Here is a 7108-nt window from a genome sequence, read left to right as displayed (position 1 = left end):
GATGTGAAGATTATGAACATTAAAACATACATACCAGTTATATTTGTTATTAGGTCTCCAGACATTTTTCTGAAAATGCGCTAGGTATCTTATGAAATTGAGGTATCTTTGAAAAATATTTCAGATTTTGCCACGCTAACCATTTGGAAGCTTTTTTGTATTTTGTTTCTAATAATACTTTCCAGTCTAAAATAAATATTAAATCTTTGCCATGTGTAAGAAAAGGTGTGTCCTGGATTAGCTAACTCCATCTTTCTCAAATTGCAGACTCCTAAAAATTTCCCAGTGCAGATCCATACCTACTGACAATAAGCACTCTTCTCTCAATTACCATTCTTAAGACTGGCAGAATTTGGCACCAGGGGTCCACAGATAGCAGGTTCAAAACAAGCGCTTCAAAAGTAAGCAACTTACTTCTCTTAACCACTTTGGGGACACTGGGGAACAGAAAAAAAGATCTTTACAATCTCGGGTGTCTTGGTGGCTTCAGGTTTGGTTTGTGACTTGTGTAAGTTGTGAATTAGAGAGTATTTGTGGGACTGTGGAATAGGTAATTTTATTTTGTATTTTAAATGCAGATTTTGATATAGCTGATCCCAGTTGTGAGAAGAAATAAGTAGAGACAGACTTGGTTCCAGTGTACAAGGCAGAGGACAGGAGCTGCGCACCTATGGTAACATCAGGAGATGCAGAAGTGCACACTGTAGTAAATACACAGTAAAGGCTATCTTAAGAAGTGCATTTCTTTAAATGACACCTGCATATAATTTCACACCAGCATCATGTCATTGATATTAATAGTTATTCTCAATTTACAGCAAAATCAACGGAGAATCAATGTCAGAGTCCTTAAACAATGTGCAAAAGCCAACACAAGAAAACATGAATCATTCCTTTGTTTCTGGTAGGAACAGGAGCTCAAAAATATATTCATGGCAAAGAAAATGGGTAATTGTTGATTTTTAGACAGTTCTAAGCACATGAACAGCAGAGCTCTGCTCAAGTGCATCTACTCTGGTACTTATTCAGTTATGGGCAGACCACGATGTCTGAGGTTGTATTTACTGGTTTTAACTGCTTGCTCAATTGCACCATTCTGCGGTGTGCTGTGGGAAAACTGGTCTAGCCTTTGTGAGTACCTGTACAGATGAGACTTTGTCCCATAAGCACAGTAAACTACTTTCAGCTTGGCATGCTGTACTTTTCTCTCTGCAACCTCTGTTCCAATCAGTGGTAAGGCAGAAATCCAACTTGGAGCACTGATCTCTTCCAGCTGTTGGCATTAATGCAACCTTCGTTTTGGAACCAAGAGGTAAATGTTTGAAGGCATTTTCTCAGTGACTTGTTAGCCAGCAGCATGCCTGGCTAACAACGTGCAGACACAGGGGCAGCTGATACAGATTTTCATAGCTGTGAAATCCCATACTGCTGATCAGTGATGCTTTGGTAAGGCAGCAAGCAGAAAGCAGTGAAACAAACCTGTGCTGCAGATTAGAAAGGGTGTCAGAAGAGTCAGATTTACAAGAAGAGGAAGGTCCCATGTAGCTGTTGGAAGAGCTTGCCTCTTTTCTTATCTAGTTAAGATGAAACTCCCTGCCTCCCTCTGCAAACTCTTCCTTCCAGCACTATAAGCCAGAGTAGAGCTCCACTTCTAATCTGCATGAAAACTAAGACTATGGCCCAATTTGGGTCGTCCTGCTGGATTTGCAAAGTGTTTACAAAAGAGTTTCATGGAAGTGAAACTTGGGGAGCAATTGTTTATCTTAGTGGGAAGGGAATGAGGAATATGGGATATGCACATGATATCTGGATTTGAGACTGAAATCTACACTGTTACCTTTGCTTTATCCTCTGTGAACTCTCATTTTCAGTAAGCGAAGGTCATGTAAAATGACTCTTTCCCAGCCCACATCCACACCCAGCCGACTTCAGCATTTCCTAATTAGGTTATATTCAATCTTTATAATGTGCTTGTAATAGATGTGGTACTGTAGCGTAATCTCAACTGATATTATTCACTTCCCAGGAATGTACAGCTGAAGCTGCTCTGCAGGCTCTGACTGAAAACAATGGGTGTGCAGCTGACAAATAGAAGTAGCTATTTTACATGCCCTGGTCTATTTGGATGCCATTGTTTAAGCGATGTCTGCTGAACAGGTATTCACATTAGAAAAACAAGCACCATTACAATTTTCTGATGTGGCAGCTATTTTTGAAACTCATTAAAGCTTGCTAGTGCTTTTCCCATGCAATGAAAAACTGGAATTGCCTGTTGTAATATTGGCTGGCAGTTATGAATGGTTTCAGCTCACATTTTATAATGAAGAAGTGAGCTCATGCTATATAATTGTGGGCTATCCCCAAGAATATTTTTATTCAGCGTTATTGTCAGACTAAATCAAAACCGCCGAAGAGGCCAATTTCTCAAGATGCCAGGTGTTCTCAACTCCCACAGTAGTTAATGGAAGAGTACTCAGCAGTTTCAGAATTAGCCCCTAAATGCTGATAGTGATGCTCAAATTTTCATATTAAGCAAGATAATTTGCAGAGCTGTTGTTCTTTTACTCTTCTTTTTCTTTCTATTTATTGCTAAAAGTAATATTTATTCTATGCCATATCCATTTATTACATTTATGTGAGCTACTGCCATATCCTTTCAAATGATTTGTGGTTTACTTTTCCCCTTCTAAGCTTAAAAAAACCCTAATGTCATTTCACTGAAAATTAATTAGTGATGTATTTGAAGACACTGTTGATCATAGACAGTGGCACGTGTCTGGCACTAGATACTTGTTTGCATACCCTCTTGCCAAACAGTGGAACTTATGTCCTCATTTCCCTGAGGTGTTCTGCAAGTAAACGTGCTCTGAGCTTAGGGGACCAAGAGAAAGCAGATGAAAAAAGAAAGGAAAAGCCCTTTGAGGCAATATGTGAACTACCACCTTCTTTCACTGGCTGAATGACTACTTCACCCCATGCACTCCTCCAGGCATTGCTGGGCAGCCTGGGAAGACTGGGGGTGGGGGGCAGAAGATTAGTACCTGCACACACCTGTGCTTCCACTTGGCCATTCACAAAGCACTAGGAAAATGCAAACTAGGAAAGCCAAATCTTGTGCAGTGTTGCAATATCAAAAACAGTTTAAAGTCAAACATCCATCACTCACGTGTACAAGGTCAGGCAAAACCCTTGCTCAAACTGTAGGTCAATTAGTCCTTCTTTTGCCCCCTGGGTCCAAAGTGTTATCACCACAGAGAAAAATGAGTTAAAGCCAAGTAAGGTCCTCTGGAACTCAGAGGTCATGGAACACGAGTTGAAAAAATGGGTTCCAAATATTATAAGTCTTTCAACACTGTTTTCTAGGTATTCTGTTAAATATCCCGCTGGGAGGCTTCTTTTCGTCAAACCAAACCACATTTCTTTGGACTCTCTTCTTTGAGTGATTTCAAATACATAAAGAATTTAGATGAAAAACAGATCTGTATTTTTTCATTGTTTAAAACATGGTAGTAAATGCTCACTTCTCAGAAGAGTGATAGTGATTTTATTTATAGAAATTCCCAAAGTGACAGTTACAGAAATAATCTGTGGCAAACAAGTTGCAGGAGACTTTTTCCCTCAGTCAGAGCATATCCTTGCTTTCCAATGCTGTGTAATAATCTCCATGAAAAGAAGCTTTATTATGTAGCCCTGATCATTGTTTTCACTTGGTAAGCAAACAGTGAGCATAAACTATAAAGTTGGGGAAGATAACAGCCTCCTAATAGGATTGGTATAAAGAAGATGGTTACACTGTTCTCTGGGGTCACTGAGAGAAGAAATTAGACTAATCTGCAGCCAAGAAAGCTGTAAGTGGTGTATCTGTTGGGAAAACAGAAAAAATACAGATAATGAAAAAATGAGACTATGGGGCTACCTCAGGAGGCTGTGCATTTTCCACCAGTGGATGATTTCAGGAACAGAGGATAAATGAAGATGTGTAGGAACATCCAGGGTATGTGGTTGACCAATTTGCCCACAGCGGCTCAGGGATCTGAGAGAGACTGTGAAAGGAGAGATTTACATACACTATGTAGCAGCCTGTTTTAGGGAACTCTAAATGGACTGCATCTCCCCTGGAAAAGAGCATGGCAATAAGTGCTCAGATCCTCCATCAGAGCACAATGTGGAGTAGCTGACACCAAAGTCCCTTCAGTTCTGACCCTACAGTTCTATAGTAGTCTATAGTATAGTCACTCTCTGAAGTAACTTACCAGAAATGTAGTGTGTTTGGATATGTGTGCATTGGTAATCCACATGAGTTACTAAAACAGAGCCAAATATTTAGACCATTTCTAGATAGTATTGCTAAATGCTATTTAGCAATAGTGTTTCAGAATGCAATCTTCAGGAACACTGGAAAATGGAGTTTTTGCAAAAAGTTTTAGTCACATTTTCTTGTTTCTGGAGGTAATATGAAGATTTTATATTAAATAATTTAACTTACTAGCTTCCAGAGCTTATGTTAATCATGTGTACTTTAGGGATCATAAAGCCTTTTAAACAGAAAATTCCAAAGCATAACAGACTGCTTAACAATCTTTACTAAACTCATGGTCTAGATCTAGCTGAAACAAGAGCAAAAGCACCACACACTTGAGTTGGTGGATAGAAATAAACCAAATATTATGACAAATAGACGTTTTCCTGATTCAGCAAAGCACTTAAACAGATACTTACATTCTCTAGATATCACAGGAACACAAAATATTCAAGTACGCCTGACATTTAGGAATCTTAAGACCATGCTTTAAACTCCAGTTTTAATTCCTAATGAGAGAGGTTTAAAATGACAAGGAGAGAGGGCATAAATCTGTGGTCGAAAGAGACTTAACAACAGAGGATCCCATCACTCCTTCCTGGTGATCAATTCAAAATCTGCATGTTTTTAATAATGCTGATACTTTAGCTGTCAAGAAGTTGAAGAAATTGAGAATTGAAGTTTTCCTAGGAACCTTGGTTCTGCTTCTGGCCCCTACATATCTGTGCTTCAGGGTTTCCCAAACATTCTTAGCTGGGGAAGGGACTGGTGTTTCTTCTGCAGAGAAACTGAAACTTTGCTGTAAACTGTTACTGCCTCAAAATACAAATGGTATTGATGTGTACACGTATCACTTTCCTATTAATATGTCCTTTGCTCCTACCTAAGAGAACAAACCAGTACCATTATGGCCTATAATGGCACACTTGGGCGCAGTGCAGAGTAAAGGATGTGCTCCTTGTGCTGGGGGCTGCAGCCTGCCTTTGATGACCTTAGGATGGCTAACATGGAACTGGAAAAGGTAAGAGCAATGATACAAGACACCAGAAATGGCGCAGCTGTGTCTTCAGGCCAAATTGGCTTTTAGGGCTGGAGTAAAGCAGTGAAAACATGCATGAATCTCAGATGGGATAAAAACAAGGGGGAAAGAAGGAAAGAAGAATGAAGAGGAAAAGCTGGAACAGGTGCCACAGATCAGAGGTGCAAGAGGTCACAACATGAAAGGGCACAAGAGAGAAACTTGAGTAAAACCAACTGTGGCACAGCACAGTGGCCCACAGGTTTGAAAACCAGCTCTGAAGAGAAGAACCAAGAAATATTCAGAAGGGACAGGGATGTGTAACATGACTGGAACAAGCTTTTGAGTGAGCTACTGTCAAGTGTTGCCAGCCTGTTATTACAGCAAATGAATCCATGTGTCTGTTTCTTTTGTCCTCAGAAAGAGTTGTGTGGATTTTCTTCAGCTTCAGCACATGGCACCACACACATGCATGCCCACACACATGTCCTTTCTGAACTAAAAGGAAGTATGAGCAATGTCATCCATTCAGCATCCCTTTTAAAAATTTTTAAACCACTTAAATTAGGTTCCTAAATAAGAAAGTAGTCTCAAGACAAGAGTTGGTAGATTAAAGGTAGCATGGAGTGCACTCACACAGGATAAATAATTGAATAATTGCAAAGTTGGAAATGTATCCAAAGAAGCCAGGAATTATTATAGAATTCTTTTTTCTTTTGCTTACACAAACTTTATAATAGCTGTTTTCTCTGACTGTCCTTTTGTATAAACTGGGAGCAGCCTCTGGGCTGCTCTCAAATTTACTTTGGCTTCTGCAATAGCACTTAAGAATTACTGGAACCGTGCAGTCTCTGGCCATGCCTCCAGTACTGTCAGAGGCCGGGGCACAGAGCCATCCCAATTCCCTGGGCAGCAGTGGGGCTGCTGCCTCCAACCACCTGCTTGGTCACTGCCTGCTCCCACCTGGGAGGCTGCGCACCAGGAGGGACTGTTCGCACGAAGCCCTTGCTCCTATGGAGCAAGCAACTTCATCCTTGACTATTAAATGACATATGGAGGGCTTGTGGGGTTTTTTTATCATTGTGATGTGTAAATCAAATGGTTAAAAAGATTTCCATAGAATTGAAAAGATTTCAACAATGAGAAACTGTGAAAAATGTGAAAGGGCGCTATTTTCTCCGTAAGTTTCATTTCAGATAGCAGGACTGGGCTACACACTGATGCCTTGAGAGGCCTCCTAGAAACAGAGACTAGACAAGAATAAGGGAATAAAGGTAGGTGTTTATTTGAAAGGCCTTCAAAGGTACACCCTGGAGAGCCAGAGGCTATTCTCAAAATGGACCCCAAGATGGACGACAGGTCACAAGTTCTTCACACCTTTATAGGTTTGGTTCATTTGCATATCAGGGCTAATTCTCCAATTAAAGCTTCAGTTTAATGATGTAATTCCCCTCAGCTTGCCCCCCTTTAGGGGCTTTTAGGTTTATACTTTTTGGGCCTAGGACGGTCTGGGTGTCCTTGAAGAGCAGGCCTGGAGAGGCTTTGTCATGTCGACCTAGCAGGAGAGAGCAGAAGTTAACAGGCTACAAGAAACTTCAGAGTTACACACTAGGCAGTACAGGATTTGAAAAATATAAAAGTTAAAACCTAAGGCATCAACACGGCATGATGCTTCCTGCCCAGAGACATCACCCTATATGTGTAAGGGCCTAGCAGTCTGCGGGCATGCTGAATATTACAGGCTCAACACCTTGAAATGAACATGTTCCCTGAATTTGGGTACTGTATTT

This window comes from Corvus moneduloides, chromosome 3, assembly GCF_009650955.1.
Source record: "Corvus moneduloides isolate bCorMon1 chromosome 3, bCorMon1.pri, whole genome shotgun sequence".
NCBI classification, from domain to species: domain Eukaryota; kingdom Metazoa; phylum Chordata; class Aves; order Passeriformes; family Corvidae; genus Corvus; species Corvus moneduloides.
The sequence above is the reverse complement of the archived record's forward strand: the minus strand, read 5'-3'. Positions refer to the sequence as shown.